Source organism: Pseudophryne corroboree, unplaced genomic scaffold, assembly GCF_028390025.1.
Source record: "Pseudophryne corroboree isolate aPseCor3 unplaced genomic scaffold, aPseCor3.hap2 scaffold_225, whole genome shotgun sequence".
Lineage (NCBI taxonomy): Eukaryota > Metazoa > Chordata > Amphibia > Anura > Myobatrachidae > Pseudophryne > Pseudophryne corroboree.
The window spans coordinates 881,276-898,284 of NW_026968900.1; the positions used below are offsets into that span (position 1 = coordinate 881,276).

The window sequence follows — 17,009 nt, forward strand, 5'->3', positions numbered from 1 at the left end:
TACCCTTGTGCACTATCCTGACTTCTCCTCCTGTCTGCTTACTTTGTGCCTTCCAATGCACAATGCAAACTACAGGTAGTGCTGCAGGGCCCACACCCTTTTACTTGCCGTACAGAGCAGCTCTGGAGCTGTTACAGTGCCCAGCTGCTGCAAGAAATCAGCTTGAATGCTTCAGGGGCTGGGGCATAGCCAACATGAGCCCCACACCGTAGGAGGGTGGAGGTGTTTAATGCGAACTAGGGGTCATCCAAGCGCCGCAAAAGGCCGCCATGCCCTGCACGCCCCTTTTCTCTTTTCATATGCAGACGAGGGTTGAAGCCAACTTTGACCCACTGCTTGGATGACATCACCATATGCAAATCCATCTGCGGCAGGCCTTCCCCCAGGAATGCTTGCACTAGTTGTTGCATTTGGTTTGTTGTTTGGGGGTGCTTCAGTATTAGGCAGCCTTCTGCCCTCCCATGTTCATCTGAAAATATGTGTTCTCCCTGCAGTTGTTGTCCCCAGATGAGAGTTCCCTTGTGCTGCCTCAGTTGAATCTCCTTTACTTGACAGAGATGTGCCTGAGCAGCGGCCCTCCCCAGCCCTATCCCAAATCATACTTATTTTGCATAGGAGATACCATGGTCATGAAGATTGTTCTCCCACGGTGAGGTTCATTCATTGCATTCTGGGTATGCTGACCCCTGTGATTTCCCCAAATGTGGGAAACTCGACTGCTTTATTTGTGGTAGTGGGGGACTGTGTTTGTGCTTTCCTCTGGTCAGCTCTGGTAAAAGTCAGATTTCTTTGTCTCAGATCTTCCTTTAGCCTTGTTCTTCTTTCGAGAGTTCCCTTGTGCTGCCTCAGTTGGATCTCCTTCACTTGACAGGGGGGTACCCGAGCAGCGACCCTCCCCAGCTCTAGCCCAACTTCTACTTACCTGGCAGGTGAGATACTATGATCATGTAGGTGCTTCTCCCAGGGCAAGGCTCACCCATTGCACTCTGGGTGTGCTGCTCCTGCGATTTCCCCAAATGTGGGAAACTTGACTGCATAATTTGTGTTTCCCCTGGTCGGCTCTCGTATAATTCAGATCTCTTTGTCTCAGGTCTCTCTCCAGCCTAGTTTGCTGTCTGTTTCAACTTCTCTTTTCTTGAGCCGCTCCCTTCTATGCCCTTGCGCACTATCCTGACTTCTCCCGTCTGCTTACTTTGTGCCTTCCAATGCACAATGCAAACTACAGGTAGTGCTGCAGGGCCCACACCCTTTTACTTGCCGTTCAGAGCAGCTCTGGAGCTGTTACAGTGCCCAGCTGCTGCAATAAATCAGCTTGAATGCTTCAGGGGATGGGGCATGGCCAACATGAGCCCCACACCAAAGGAGGGTGGGGTGTTTAATGCGAACTAGGGGTCATCCAAGCACCGCAAAAGGCCGCCATGCCCTGCACGCCCCTTTTCTCTTTTCATATGCAGATGAGGGTTGAAGCCAACTTTGACCCACTGCTTGGATGACATCACCGTATGCAAATCCGTCTTCTGCAGAACTTCCCCCAGGAATGCTTGCACTAGTTGTTGCATTTGGTTTGTTGTTTGGGGGTGCTTCAGTATTAGGCAGCCTTCTGCCCTCCCATGTTCATCTGAAAATATGTGTTCTCCCTGCAGTTGTTGTCCCCAGATGAGAGTTCCCTTGTGCTGCCTCAGTTGAATCTCCTTTACTTGACAGAGATGTGCATGAGCAGCGGCCCTCCCCAGCCCTATCCCAAATCATACTTATTTTGCATAGGAGATACCATGGTCATGAAGATTACTCTCCCAGGGTGAGGTTCATTCATTGCATTCTGGGTATGCTGACCCCTGTGATTTCCCCAAATGTGGGAAACGCGACTGCTTTATTTGTTGGTAGTGGGGGACTGTGTTTGTGTTTTCCTCTGATCTCTGGTAAAAGTCAGATTTCTTTGTTTCAGATCTTCCTCTAGCCTTGTTCTTCTTTCGAGAGTTTCCTTGTGCTGCCTCAGTTGGATCTCCTTCACTTGACAGGGGGGTGCCCGAGCAGCGACCCTCCCCAGCTCTAGCCCAACTCCTACTTACCTGCCAGGTGAGATACTATGATCATGAAGGTGCTTCTCCCAGGGCAAGGCTCACCCATTGCACTCTGGGTGTGCTGCCCCTGCGATTTCCCCAAATGTGGGAAACTTGACTGCATAATTTGTGTTTCCCCTGGTCAGGTCTCGTATAATTCAGATCTCTTTGTCTCAGGTCTCTCTCCAGCCTAGTTTGCTGTCTGTTTCCACTTCTCTTTTCTTGAGCCGCTCCCTTCTATGCCCTTGCGCACTATCCTGACTTCTCCTCCTTTCTGCTTACTTTGTGCCTTCCAACGCACAATGCGAACTACAGGTAGTGCTGCAGGGCCCACACCCTTTTACTTGCCTTACAGAGCAGCTCTGGAGCTGTTACAGTGCCCAGCTGCTGCAAGAAATCAGCTTGAATGCTTCAGGGGCTGGGGCATAGCCAACATGAGCCCTACACCGAAGGAGGGTGGAGGTGTTTAATGCAAACTAGGGGTCAGCCAAGTGCCGCAAAAGGCCACCATGCCCTGCACGCCCCTTTTCTCTTTTCATATGCAGACGAGGGTTGAAGCCAACTTTGACCCACTGCTTGGATGACATCACCATATGCAAATCTATCTGCTGCAGGCCTTCCCCCAGGAATGCTTGCACTAGTTGTTGCATTTGGTTTGTTGTTTGGGGGTGCTTCAGTATTAGGCAGCCTTCTGCCCTCCCATGTTCATCTGAAAATATGTGTTCTCCCTGCAGTTGTTGTCCCCAGATGAGAGTTCCCTTGTGCTGCCTCAGTTGAATCTCCTTTACTTGACAGAGATGTGCCTGAGCAGCGGCCCTCCCCAGCCATATCCCAAATCATACTTATTTTGCATAGGAGATACCATTGTTATGAAGATTGTTCTCCCAGGGTGCGGTTCATTCATTGCACTCTGGGTATGCTGACCCCTGTGATTTCCCCAAATGTGGGAAACTCGACTGCATTATTTGTGGTAGTGGTGGACTGTGTTTGTGCTTTCCTCTGGTCAGCTCTGGTAAAAGTCAGATTTCTTTGTCTCAGATCTTCCTCTAGCCTTGTTCTTCTTTCGAGAGTTCCTTTGTGCTGCCTCAGTTGGATCTCCTTCACTTGACAGGGGGGTGCCCGAGCAGCGACCCTCCCCAGCTCTAGCCCAACTCCTACTTACCTGCCAGGTGAGATACTATGATCATGAAGGTGCTTCTCCCAGGGCAAGGCTCACCCATTGCACTCTGGGTGTGCTGCTCCTGCGATTTCCCCAAATGTGGGAAACTTGACTGCATAATTTGTGTTTCCCCTGGTCAGGTCTCGTATAATTCAGATCTCTTTGTCTCAGGTCTCTCTCCAGCCTAGTTTGCTGTCTGTTTCCACTTCTCTTTTCTTCAGCAGCTCCCTTCTATGCCCTTGCGCACTATCCTGACTTCTCCTCCTTTCTGCTTACTTTGTGCCTTCCAACGCACAATGCGAACTACAGGTAGTGCTGCAGGGCCCACAACCTTTTACTTGCCTTACAGAGCAGCTCTGGAGCTGTTACAGTGCCCAGCTGCTGCAAGAAATCAGCTTGAATGCTTCAGGGGCTGGGGCATAGCCAACATGAGCCCCACACCGAAGGAGGGTGGAGGTGTTTAATGCAAACTAGGGGTCAGCCAAGTGCCGCAAAAGGCCACCATGCCCTGCACGCCCCTTTTCTCTTTTCATATGCAGACGAGGGTTGAAGCCAACTTTGACCCACTGCTTGGATGACATCACCATATGCAAATCTATCTGCTGCAGGCCTTCCCCCAGGAATGCTTGCACTAGTTGTTGCATTTGGTTTGTTGTTTGGGGGTGCTTCAGTATTAGGCAGCCTTCTGCCCTCCCATGTTCATCTGAAAATATGTGTTCTCCCTGCAGTTGTTGTCCCCAGATGAGAGTTCCCTTGTGCTGCCTCAGTTGAATCTCCTTTACTTGACAGAGATGTGCCTGAGCAGCGGCCCTCCCCAGCCATATCCCAAATCATACTTATTTTGCATAGGAGATACCATTGTTATGAAGATTGTTCTCCCAGGGTGCGGTTCATTCATTGCACTCTGGGTATGCTGACCCCTGTGATTTCCCCAAATGTGGGAAACTCGACTGCATTATTTGTGGTAGTGGTGGACTGTGTTTGTGCTTTCCTCTGGTCAGCTCTGGTAAAAGTCAAATTTCTTTGTCTCAGATCTTCCTCTAGCCTTGTTCTTCTTTCGAGAGTTCCTTTGTGCTGCCTCAGTTGGATCTCCTTCACTTGACAGGGGGGTGTCCGAGCAGCGACCCTCCCCAGCTCTAGCCCAACTCCTACTTACCTGCCAGGTGAGATACTATGATCATGAAGGTGCTTCTCCCAGGGCAAGGCTCACCCATTGCACTCTGGGTGTGCTGCCCCTGCAATTTCCCCAAATGTGGGAAACTTGACTGCATAATTTGTGTTTCCCCTGGTCGGCTCTCGTATAATTCAGATCTCTTTGTCTCAGGTCTCTCTCCAGCCTAGTTTGCTGTCTGTTTCCACTTCTCTTTTCTTGAGCCCCTCCCTTCTATACCCTTGTGCACTATCCTGACTTCTCCTCCCGTCTGCTTACTTTGTGCCTTCCAATGCACAATGCAAACTACAGGTAGTGCTGCAGGGCCCACACCCTTTTACTTGCCTTACAGAGCAGCTCTGGAGCTGTTACAGTGCCCAGCTGCTGCAAGAAATCAGCTTGAATGCTTCATGGGATGGGGCATGGCCAACATGAGCCCCACACCAAAGGAGGGTGGGGGTGTTTAATGCGATCTAGGGGTCATCCAAGCAGCGCAAAAGGCCGCCATGCCCTGCACGCCCCTTTTCTCTTTTCATATGCAGATGAGGGTTGAAGCCAACTTTGACCCACTGCTTGGATAACATCACCATATGCAAATCCATCTGCTGCAGGCCTTCCCCCAGGAATGCTTGCACTAGTTGTTGCATTTGGTTTGTTGTTTGGGGGTGCTTCAGTATTAGGCAGCCTTCTGCCCTCCCATGTTCATCTGAAAATATGTGTTCTCCCTGCAGTTGTTGTCCCCAGATGAGAGTTCCCTTGTGCTGCCTCAGTTGAATTAACTTTACTTGACAGAGATGTGCCTGAGCAGCGGCCCTCCCCAGCCCTATCCCAAATCATACTTATTTTGCATAGGAGACACCATGGTCATGAAGATTGTTCACCCAGGGTGAGGTTCATTCATTGCATTCTGGGTATGCTGACCCCTGTGATTTCCCCAAATGTGGGAAACTCGCCTGCATTATTTGTGGTAGTGGGGGACTGTGTTTGTGTTTTCCGCTGGTCAGCTCTGGTAAAAGTCAGATTTCTTTGTCTCAGATCTTCCTCTAGCCTTGTTCTTCTTTCGAGAGTTCCATTGTGCTGCCTCAGTTGGATCTCCTTCACTTGACAGGGGGGTGCCCGAGCAGCGACCCTCCCCAGCTCTAGCCCAACTCCTACTTACCTGCCAGGTGAGATACTATGATCTTGAAGGTGCTTCTCCCAGGGCAAGGCTCACCCATTGCACTCTGGCTGTGCTGCCCCTGCGATTTCCCCAAATGTGGGAAACTTGACTGCATAATTTGTGTTTCCCCTGGTCGGCTCTCGTATAATTCAGATCTCTTTGTCTCAGGTCTCTCTCCAGCCTAGTTTGCTGTCTGTTTCCACTTCTCTTTTCTTGAGCCGCTCCCTTCTATGCCCTTGCGCACTATCCTGACTTCTCCCGTCTGATTACTTTGTGCCTTCCAACGCACAATGCGAACTACAGGTAGTGCTGCAGGGCCCACACCCTTTTATTTGCCTTACAGAGCAGCTCTGGAGCTGTTACAGTGCCCAGCTGCTGCAAGAAATCAGCTTGAATGCTTCAGGGGCTGGGGCATAGTCAACATGAGCCCCACACCGAAGGAGGGTGGAGGTGTTTAATGCGAACTAGGGGTCATCCAAGCGCCGCAAAAGGCCGCCATGCCCTGCATAACCCTTTTCTCTTTTCATATGCAGATGAGGGTTCCAGCCAACTTTGGCCCACTGCTTGGATGACATCACCGTATGCAAATTCGTCTCCTGCAGACCTTCCCCCAGGAATGCTTGTACTAGTTATTGCATATGGTTTGATATTTGATGGTGCTTCAGTATTAGGCAGCCTTCCGCCCTCCCATGTTCATCTGAAAAGATGTGGTCTCCCTGCAGTTGTTGTCCCCAGACGAGAGTTCCCTTGTGCTTCCTCAGTTGAATCTCCTTAACTTGACGGGGGAGGGGCTGCCCGAGCAGCCACCCTCCCCAGCCCTATCCCAACTCATACTTATTTTGCATATGAGATCTCTATATCATGAAGATTGTTCTCACAGGGTGAGGTTCATCCATTATATTTTAAAATAGGAAGGTTCAAATTACATATTTGAATTGCATCTATGTGCTGGATTCAAATGTCCCCCCCCCCTTCCTTTCTCAATTGTGCCCGTCAGCAGCTATTCTAAGGTTGCTGCCAATGGGTGTGACACATTAATTTCTTCTGTGGGGTACACTGGACTCCACAAGGATTCACATTGGGGTGTAGAGTAGGATCTTGATCTGAGGCACCAACCGGCTCAAAGCTTTTGACTGTTCCCAAGATGCTCAGCGCATTCTCCTCTATAACCCCGCTTCCATGAACAGGGAGCTCAGTTTGTAGTTGTTGCCTTCAGTAGCAGGCCACTTAACAGGGGCCTGCCTCAAGCAGCCTATTCTTAGCTATTAATTTTGACAAGAAAAGAAGAACTTTTTTTACGAGAATCTACAAGGGCTGCAGCAGGCTAGGTCTAATAGACATCTTTACTGCAGCTTCATCACTCCCAGCGGCACTGTATACTCCCGTGCCCTGGTTGCTGGGTCACTGCAGCGGAGGCTCCGGTTTCTTCCTAAGGTCAGTCACACACAATGTAACACCCCGGTATAACAAGTGTGTAAACTATGTGGAACAGGTCAGGGATACCTTGATGGACTATTCCTCCTTCAGCAGCAGCTCTTCTCTATTCCTGGCAGAGAGGCAAGGTTTCCCCAGACACAAAGAAAGGCAGGCAGGGCTTTGTATGAAAGAATAAATGGTTTACCACATAACTCAGAAAAGGAACTGATTACAGTAGGGAAGGGAAAGATTTGATTCAAGCAACTTAAACACAGACACCATATACACTTTAAGTCATTACACAAATGGTAATATAACTAAATCTGAGATTAATACTATGTTGCTTAGTAATAGAAATCAACTTATGCAGACAATATTTAAGTCCCAGATAACATTGGTGTCACTGCAGGGAGTCTCTATGTGCACGTTGGGGCCCGGTTATGTTGTTACATAGTTATATGCAGCTATTGTCTCCTTTAGCTGTGAACAAAATATTGTAGCTCTGTGTAGTAAAGATGATTGTTTAAAACAAACTGGAGCTGCTTCCCATGTAAATCGCTGCATAGGTATAGTAAATATAGGATAATGTCCTTTGCAGTGGAGTAGGTTTCAGTATAAATATGGATTTATCTCACCCAGTCAATAGATGTTTCTGAGGCAGTTTCCCCTCAGATGTAGGCCAGTCAGCATTGGTATAAAGGCTTTATACTCTCCTGTCTCTGACACTTGCTGTGCACTCTCTTGGCTGAGAGTGTCATGGCGTTCTTACTTGTTAATTGCTGCACTTCCACTGCTGTATTTTGCACTACTGCTTACTCTCTCATGCAATTTTCAGCTTATTTGTCTCCCCTCTCTCAGCTGCTCATCTCTGCGTAATGGCGTCGCCAGCTCTTTCCTCACCATGGCTCCAACTGACTTCTCAAACTGCTGTTCAATTTTCTTTTAAATAAACTTTATTTAAAATGGCACAGGCAACTACACTGTTGTCAAAAATGTCCTTGTTGTTATGGGATATCACACGTGCCCCCCCCCCAAAACATGCGTGTCCTCACGCATTTTGGTTTTATCCCTATATAAACTTCTCACTATATCCAGTCACATTCATTAGTGAACACAGATTATGTCTGAAACATTAACATTTATCAACATTTTTAACATCAGTATCTGATAGGTATAATTCCTTTTGTGCTATAGTACATTAACACATGCTCCTGGAGCAATCGGTTGAAATCTGGACAGTATATGGTCTTGAAAAGTTTGTCTAGGAAACCTCAACCCCCCTGCCATGGATGAGTATTGAACTCTTTCTAAACTGTCTTTGGGACATGCTGTACAAAACTGCAGCTGACTATGGTGGTTTTCTGTTTTGCAAGCCCTAGTCTTCTTGCCTCCTTGTCGGTGACAAACCACCTTAGTCTGCTGTAAATACATTTTATGAGCCTCTTCCATTCCATCTTGGGATTCAGTATCACAGCTGGTTTGGGACAATGGATTCTGGAGAGAAAGAGGCAGCAAGGTTCTTCTTACAGAACAGGTTGGACAGTTTCGGCACCATCTCTTGATGTCTTCCCTCATTTCAACCCAAAAGAACTTTTTCCAGATGCTTGTTTCCATCCTTTTGCACCCAGGGTGACCTGACTTGTCGTGATATTCTTCAAGCACATAACAAGCACTTTGTCTTGGAATTACAAGTTGACTGATCCTATAATGAGTATTAGGATCCACACTACATCGAACCAACTGTCCTTTCTCTTCAAACAGCCTTTCTCGCTGTCTCAACAACTTCAGGAGTTCTGGCGAGGATTCTTGCCTTTGTCGCTTGGTCAGGTATTTCCCAATCTTCAGTAAGGCTTTGAGGTGTCTTATCATCTGACTTTTATCTTGCAGGTGGTCAAAACTGGTTCCTTGAATAGGTTGCTCACAGTTTCTAGAACTGGATGCTATATTATTCATGCCTAACATTGAAGCATTCTTTCGGATAATCTGGACACTGGAGATGGGCATTTCTATCATTATTTGGCTAGCCTTATTTTTTTCATGTTCCTCTCTTACAGATAATTCTGTTATCATTCTTCCCTTTTGTTTGGCTATCCCAGGTTGAAGGCCTTGTTTCTCCTGGAGCTTGTCAGTTTGAAACTCTCCTTGGAGTGCTGCTACGAGCTCCTCACAGCAGTTCCGCAACACATTCATGCCCACTATCACTGGAGGCAATCCATCATCTTGGGCAGTGGTGATGATGAAGCCTTGCTGTGGTAGCACTGTTCGTCCGATTTGAATTTCAGCTTCCGAGTATCCTTTGCAAGGGATGCAGTGCCCATTGCTTGCAATCGGGTTTATCAATGTGGAAGTTGACGGAAACATCTGTTCCTCAGTCCAATGCTGCTCAAACTGTGTTGCTTGTATTGTGGTCACTTGTGATCCAGTGTCTAAGAGAGCGGGCATTGAGACTCCATTGATGCAAACTTGAACCACCGGGCTTTGGCTAACATAACGGGTTAACCACATGAATTTGGAGTTTAAATGATCTGGCTGCTCAAATTCTCTCTTAATTTGTCCGCTTCCTTCACAGCTTTGAAAAATGGGTCGCCTTTGGGAGGCAAAGTGGTTGGAAAAAAGTGTCTCCCTGTTTCTATGTAGGTCCCATTGGGAACTGTTCAGTGGTCTCCTCTCCTGGCACCATTCCATTTCTTCATGGAGCAGTGCCTGCTGTCTCTTCAGAATCTGCAGGTCTCTGCGCATCTCTGTCACACCACGTGTCAGTTCAGCCAGCAGACTTCGTAACTCACTAGAAGAGTCAAATATGCATGTCTTTGAACATGGCACTGTCACTCCTTTTACTGTAGGTGGGTAAGTAGCTCCTTTAAAACTTGACTCCTGGGCATCAGAATTCTCTTGATACCGTGGCATCTCTGGAATAGACTCTTGTGGAACAGCCCCTGAAGTAAGACTGGAGCCTAGAACTTTAATCGCAGCCTCTTTAAAATCCAGGAATGTGCTTCCAGGCTTCTGCAATCTCAATAGTCGCAGCTGAGTTTTACAAATTCGCCCCTTGCACCTTCAGTGAACTGGTCCAATAACATTTTCTCTTTGTCATGCACTTGCTCAGGGTCTGCTTGCTGAACATCTCTGAGTGCTTCCTGCAAGCTGAGGGCATAGCCCCGTAGTGACTCTCCTGGTTGTTGCTTTCGAGCAAAGAAGTGCATTTTAAGTTCTGACACTGTCCTTGTGTCAAATGTGGTAGCAAGCCTGTTGAGGATCTGGTCCACAGTCTTCTTCTCTTCAGTAGGCCAGGAAGTAACCTCTCTAAGTGCAAGCCCTTTCAACTGTCCCATCAAGATCTCCACCTTTTGCTGCTCTTTCAGCGGGTACAGACGAAACAAAGACTGCAGTTTATTCTCATCAGTTTATTTTTGTCAATTACCATTTTAATAATCGGGTAAAGAAAATTAAGTGGATTTTTGAAAGAAAACAATACTGTCAATATACTATTAAAACAAATTAAAATGGTAAAAGTTATTGTACTTTAAGTAAAAATAAAAGAGCAAAAATATCAATCCCAGTTTTGGATTACTTTAATTAACAAAAAAAAATGCATATAGCAGAGGATAGTTTCAATCTGCCTACCTCTGGGCTATGGACCCAGCATGCTTCCATTACAGTACTCTGCTGCACATGTAATTGCAAGAGATCCTGAAGCACTCACTCATCATGGGAAAGTACCAATGTGTTTCTTCATTGGTTGATGGAAGAAACATCTTACAAAAACTCTCCAGATTATTGACTATTTAAAGTTTTTCTTGAAAACGTTCTAGATGAATGCTTATCAGCCTTTGTCAGTATGTACTTTTGCAAAGTGTCGCTGTGGCGCAATCAGTTAGTGTGTACGGCTATTAACCAAAAGGTTGGTGGTTCAATCCCACCCAGGGACATAATTGACCTTGTTATCAGATTTTGGTGATCTTTAAGTAGACAAGTCAAAATTTCAAAAACCCCTGTTATGGTGTAGGGTACCTGGCCTTCTCTGATGTAATCAGAGTTAGATTTGATTCAGTGATTTTATAAAAACAGCTAGGAAGCACAATTTAGCAGTGGTTTGCAGAGAAAAAGAAATATGCTGGCAAAAAAATCCAATTGAGTGATTAAACAGCTCTTCATTTTCTGGCTTTACTTTTATGCTAACAAATTTGTACTCTGAAAAGTGTCCACAAAGCCAAATATCTGATTAACATCTTTGTAGGAATGGTTTTTCACCTATTACTAAATTAAACTTGCTTCATTGGAAAGGCAGCAAGATGCATCCTCATTTCAATATCTACTGAAATAATACAGGTTGACACCAGGAAACATTAACGCCACTGCATCCTTGCTGCTTTCTCATGTGGAAGTCTGTTTAATGTGAAAACAAGGTGATATCTAATTAGCACACAGGTAAGGAATTAAGAAAATCTTTATTTAAGGGTGAAGATGTTTCTCACAAAATCGTTGCCCCAATGCATCATTGAAATTCAAGCTGGAAAGATGATTTTAATACATCACTTGTACATTTTGTATTGCTCTTCTGGTGACAATGTAGTTTGTTTTTGTCAATTACCATTTTAATAATCGGGTAAAGAAAATTAAGTGGATTTTTGAAAGAAAACAATACTGTCAATATACTATTAAAACAAATTAAAATGGTAAAAGTTATTGTACTTTAAGTAAAAATAAAAGCTAAAATATCAATCCCAGTTTTGGATTACTTTAATGAACAAAAAAAAATGCATATAGCAAAGGATAGTTTCAATCTGCCTACCTCTGGGTTATGGACCCAGCATGCTTCCATTACAGTACTCTGCTGCACATGTAAGTGCAAGAGATCCTGAAGCACTCACTCATCATGCGAAAGTACCAATGTGTTTCTTCATTGGTTGCTGGAAGAAACATCTTACAAAAACTCTCCAGATTATTGACTTTTTAAAGTTTTTCTAGGAAACGTTCTAGATGAATGCTTATTAGTCTTTGTCAGTATTTACTTTTTGCAAAGTGTCTCTGTGGCGCAATCGGTTAGTGTGTTCAGCTATTAATCAAAAGGTTGGTGGTTCAATCCCACCCAGGGACGTGATTGACCTTGTGATCAGATTTTGGTGATATTTAAGTAGACAAGTCAAAATTGCAAACCCCCTCTTATGGTGTAGGGTACCTGGCCTTCTCTGATGTAATCAGAGTTAGATTTAATTAAGTGATTTTATAAAAAAAACAGCTAGGAAGCACAATTTAGCAGTGGGTTGCAGAGAAAAAGAAAAATGCTGGCAGAAAAATCCAATTGAGTGATTAAACAGCTCTTCATTTTCTGGCTTTATTTTTATGATAACAAATTTGTTCTCTGAAAAGTGTCCACAAAGCCAAGTTTCTGATTAACATCTTTGTAGGGATGGTTTTTCACCTATTACTAAATTAAACTTGCTTCATTGGAAAGGCAGCAAGATGTATCCTCATTTCAATATCTACGGAAATAATACAGGTTGACACCATGAAACATTAACGCCACTGCATCTTTGCTGTTTTCTCATGTGGAAGTCTGTTTAATGTGAAAACAAGGTGATCTCTAATTAGCACACAGGTAAGGAATTAAGAAAATCTTTATTTAAGGGTGAAGATGTTTCTCACAAAATCGTTGCCCCAATGCATCATTGAAATTCAAGCTGGAAAGATGATTTTAATATATTACTTGAACATTTTATATTGCTCTTCTGGTGATAATGTAGTTTGTTTTTGTCAATTACCATTTTAATAATCGGGTAAAGAAAATTAAGTGGATTTTTGAAAGAAAACAATACTGTCAATATACTATTAAAACAAATTAAAATGGTAAAAGTTATTGTACTTTAAGTAAAAATAAAAGAGCAAAAATATCAATCCCAGTTTTGGATTACTTTAATTAACAAAAAAAAAATGCATATAGCAGAGGATAGTTTCAATCTGCCTACCTCTGGGTTATGGACCCAGCATGCTTCCATTACAGTACTCTGCTGCACATGTAAGTGCAAGAGATCCTGAAGCACTCACTCATCATGGGAAAGTACCAATGTATTTCTTCATTGGTTGATGGAAGAAACATCTTACAAAAACTCTCCACATTATTGACTTTTTAAAATGTTTCTAGGAATCGTTCTAGATGAATGCTTATTAGCCTTTGTCAGTATGGACTTTTGCAAAGTGTTGCTGTGGTGCAATCAGTTACTGCGTAAGGCTATTAACCAAAAGGTTGGTGGTTCAATCCCACCCAGGGACGTAATTGACCTTGTTATCAGATTTTGGTGATCTTTATGTAGACAAGTCAAAATTTCGAAAACCCCTGTTATGGTGTAGGGTACCTGGCCTTCTCTGATGTAATCAGAGTTAGATTTGATTCAGTGATTTTATAAAAACAGCTAGGAAGCACAATTTAGCAGTGGTTTGCAGAGAAAAAGAAATATGCTGGCAAAAAAATCCAATTGAGTGATTAAATAGCTCTTCATTTTCTGGCTTTATTTTTATGCTAACAAATTTGTTCTCTGAAAAGTGTCCACAAAGCCAAGTATCTGATTAACATCTTTGTAGGGATGGTTTTTCACCTATTACTAAATTAAACTTGCTTCATTGGAAAGGCAGCAAGGTGCATCCTCATTTCAATATCTACTGAAATAATACAGGTTGACACCAGGAAACATTAACGCCACTGCATCCTTGCTGCTTTCTCATGTGGAAGTCTGTTTAATGTGAAAACAAGGTGATATCTAATTAGCACACAGGTAAGGAATTAAGAAAATCTTTATTTAAGGGTGAAGATGTTTCTCACAAAATCGTTGCCCCAATGCATCATTGAAATTCAAGCTGGAAAGATGATTTTAATATATCATTTGTACATTTTGTATTGCTCTTCTGGTGACAATGTAGTTTGTTTTTGTCAATTACCATTTTAATAATCGGGTAAAGAAAATTAATTGGATTTTTGAAAGAAAACAATACTGTCAATATACTATTAAAACAAATTAAAATGGTAAAAGTTATTGTACTTTAAGTAAAAATAAAAGAGCAAAAATATCAATCCCAGTTTTGGATTACTTTTATTAACAAAAAAAAATGCATATAGCAGAGGATAGTTTCAATCTGCCTACCTCTGGGTTATGGACCCAGCATGCTTCCATTACAGTACTCTGCTGCACATGTAAGTGCAAGAGATCCTGAAGCACTCACTCATCATGGGAAAGTACCAATGTGTTTCTTCATTGGTTGATGGAAGAAACATCTTACAAAAACTCTCCACATTATTGACTTTTTAAAATGTTTCTAGGAATCGTTCTAGATGAATGCTTATTAGCCTTTGTCAGTATATACTTTTTGCAAAGTGTCTCTGTGGCGCAATCGGTTAGTGTGTTCAGCTATTAATCAAAAGGTTGGTGGTTCAATCCCACCCAGGGACGTAATTGACCTTGTTATCAGATTTTGGTGATCTTTATGTAGACAAGTCAAAATTTCAAACCCCCTCTTATGGTGTAGGGTACCTGGCCTTCTCTGATGTAATCAGAGTTAGATTTGATTCAGTGATTTTATAAAAACAGCTAGGAAGCACAATTTAGCAGTGGGTTGCAGAGAAAAAGAAATATGCTGGCAAAAAAATCCAATTGAGTGATTAAACAGCTCTTCATTTTCTGGCTTTATTTTTATGCTAACAAATTTGTTCTCTGAAAAGTGTCCACAAAGCCAAGTTTCTGATTAACACCTTTGCAGGGATGGTTTTTCACCTATTACTAAATTAAACTTGCTTCATTGGAAAGGCTGCAAGATGCATCCTCATTTGAATATCTACTGAAATAATACAGGTTGACACCAGGAAACATTAACGCCACTGCATCCTTGCTGCTTTCTCATGTGGAAGTCTGTTTAATGTGAAAACAAGGTGATATCTAATTAGCACACAGGTAAGGAATTAAGAAAATCTTTATTTAAGGGTAAGATGTTTCTCACAAAATCGTTGCCCCAATGCATCATTGAAATTCAAGCTGGAAAGATTATTTTAATATATCACTTGTACATTTTGTATTGCTCTTCTGGTGACAATGTAGTTTGTTTTTGTCAATTACCATTTTAATAATCGGGTAAAGAAAATTAAGTGGATTTTTGAAAGAAAACAATACTGTCAATATACTATTAAAACAAATGAAAATGGTAAAAGTTATTGTACTTTAAGTAAAAATAAAAGAGCAAAAATATCAATCCCAGTTTTGGATTACTTTAATTAACAAAAAAAAAACGCATATAGCAGAGGATAGTTTCAATCTGCCTACCTCTGGGCTATGGACCCAGCATGCTTCCATTACAGTACTCTGCTGCACATGTAATTGCAAGAGATCCTGAAGTACTCACTCATCATGGGAAAGTACCAATGTGTTTCTTCATTGGTTGATGGAAGAAACATCTTACAAAAACTCTCCAGATTATTGACTACTTAAAGTTTTTCTAGGAAACGTTCTAGATGAATGCTTATTAGCCTTTGTCAGTATGTACTTTTGCAAAGTGTCGCTGTGGCGCAATCAGTTAGTGTGTACGGCTATTAACCAAAAGGTTGGTGGTTCAATCCCACCCAGGGATGTAATTGACCTTGTTATCAGATTTTGGTGATCTTTAAGTAGACAAGTCAAAATTTCAAAAACCCCTGTTATGGTGTTGGGTACCTGGCCTTCTCTGATGTAATCAGAGTTAGATTTGATTCAGTGATTTTATAAAAACAGCTAGGAAGCACAATTTAGCAGTGGTTTGCAGAGAAAAAGAAATATGCTGGCAAAAAAATCCAATTGAGTGATTAAACAGCTCTTCATTTTCTGGCTTTATTTTTATGCTAACAAATTTGTTCTCTGAAAAGTGTCCACAAAGCCAAGTATCTGATTAACATCTTTGTAGGGATGGTTTTTCACCTATTACTAAATTAAACTTGCTTCATTGGAAAGGCAGCAAGATGCATCCTCATTTCAATATCTACTGAAATAATACAGGTTGACACCAGGAAACATTAACGCCACTGCATCCTTGCTGCTTTCTCATGTGGAAGTCTGTTTAATGTGAAAACAAGGTGATATCTAATTAGCACACAGGTAAGGAATTAAGAAAATCTTTATTTAAGGGTGAAGATGTTTCTCACAAAATCGTTGCCCCAATGCATCATTGAAATTCAAGCTGGAAAGATGATTTTAATATATCACTTGTACATTTTGTATTGCTCTTCTGGTGACAATGTAGTTTGTTTTTGTCAATTACCATTTTAATAATAGGGTAAAGAAAATTAAGTGGATTTTTGAAAGAAAACAATACTGTCAATATACTATTAAAACAAATTAAAATGGTAAAAGTTATTGTACTTTAAGTAAAAATAAAAGAGCAAAAATATCAATCCCAGTTTTGGATTACTTTAATTAACAAAAAAAAATGCATATAGCAGAGGATAGTTTCAATCTGCCTACCTCTGGGTTAAGGGGCCCAGCATGCTTCCATTGCAGTACTCTGCTGCACATGTAAGTGCAAGAGAACCTGAAGCACTCACTCATCATGGGAAAGTACCAATGCGTTTCTTCATTGGTTGATGGAAGAAACATCTTACAAAAACTCTCCAGATTATTGACTTTTTAAAGTTTTCGAGGAAACGTTCTAGATGAATGCTTATTAGCCTTTGTCAGTATGTACTTTTGCAAAGTGTCTCTGTGGTGCAATCGGTTAGTGTGTTTGGTTATTAACCAAAGGGTTGGTGGTTCAATCCCACCCAGGGATGTTATTGACCTTGTCATCAGATTTTGGTGATCTTTAAGTAGACAAGTCAAAATTTCTAACCCCCTCTTATGGTGTAGGGTACCTGGCCTACTCTGATGTAATCAGAGTTAGATTTGATTAAGTGATTTTATCAAAAAACAGCTAGGAAGCACAATTTAGCAGTGGTTTGCAGAGAAAATGAAATATGCTGGCAGAAAAATCCAATTGAGTGATTAAACAGCTCTTCATTTTCTGGCTTTATTTTTATGCTAACTAATTTGTTCTCTGAAAAGTGTCCACAAAGCC

The 17,009-nt window shown here is 42.6% G+C and overlaps 10 non-coding genes across 10 annotated transcripts; all 10 read left to right on the top strand.

Moving 5' to 3' along the window:
- Nucleotides 1-598: 598 nt before the first annotated feature.
- LOC135009049 (U1 spliceosomal RNA) lies at nucleotides 599-762 on the top strand. Its single transcript, XR_010208639.1, has one exon. It is a non-coding gene; the product is annotated as a U1 spliceosomal RNA (small nuclear RNA).
- Nucleotides 763-914: 152 nt separating this feature from the next.
- LOC135009094 (U1 spliceosomal RNA) lies at nucleotides 915-1,077 on the top strand. Its single transcript, XR_010208682.1, has one exon. It is a non-coding gene; the product is annotated as a U1 spliceosomal RNA (small nuclear RNA).
- Nucleotides 1,078-1,747: 670 nt separating this feature from the next.
- LOC135009134 (U1 spliceosomal RNA) lies at nucleotides 1,748-1,912 on the top strand. The gene has a single exon (XR_010208721.1). It is a non-coding gene; the product is annotated as a U1 spliceosomal RNA (small nuclear RNA).
- A 149-nt stretch (nucleotides 1,913-2,061) lies between these two features.
- On the top strand, nucleotides 2,062-2,224 carry LOC135009127 (U1 spliceosomal RNA). Its single transcript, XR_010208714.1, has one exon. It is a non-coding gene; the product is annotated as a U1 spliceosomal RNA (small nuclear RNA).
- Nucleotides 2,225-2,898: 674 nt separating this feature from the next.
- Nucleotides 2,899-3,062, top strand: LOC135009052 (U1 spliceosomal RNA). The gene has a single exon (XR_010208642.1). It is a non-coding gene; the product is annotated as a U1 spliceosomal RNA (small nuclear RNA).
- A 152-nt stretch (nucleotides 3,063-3,214) lies between these two features.
- LOC135009132 (U1 spliceosomal RNA) lies at nucleotides 3,215-3,377 on the top strand. Its single transcript, XR_010208718.1, has one exon. It is a non-coding gene; the product is annotated as a U1 spliceosomal RNA (small nuclear RNA).
- Nucleotides 3,378-4,051: 674 nt separating this feature from the next.
- Nucleotides 4,052-4,215, top strand: LOC135009053 (U1 spliceosomal RNA). The gene has a single exon (XR_010208643.1). It is a non-coding gene; the product is annotated as a U1 spliceosomal RNA (small nuclear RNA).
- A 152-nt stretch (nucleotides 4,216-4,367) lies between these two features.
- Nucleotides 4,368-4,530, top strand: LOC135009105 (U1 spliceosomal RNA). The gene has a single exon (XR_010208692.1). It is a non-coding gene; the product is annotated as a U1 spliceosomal RNA (small nuclear RNA).
- Nucleotides 4,531-5,204: 674 nt separating this feature from the next.
- Nucleotides 5,205-5,368, top strand: LOC135009081 (U1 spliceosomal RNA). The gene has a single exon (XR_010208670.1). It is a non-coding gene; the product is annotated as a U1 spliceosomal RNA (small nuclear RNA).
- Nucleotides 5,369-5,520: 152 nt separating this feature from the next.
- On the top strand, nucleotides 5,521-5,683 carry LOC135009199 (U1 spliceosomal RNA). Its single transcript, XR_010208773.1, has one exon. It is a non-coding gene; the product is annotated as a U1 spliceosomal RNA (small nuclear RNA).
- The last annotated feature ends 11,326 nt before the right edge of the window (nucleotides 5,684-17,009 follow it).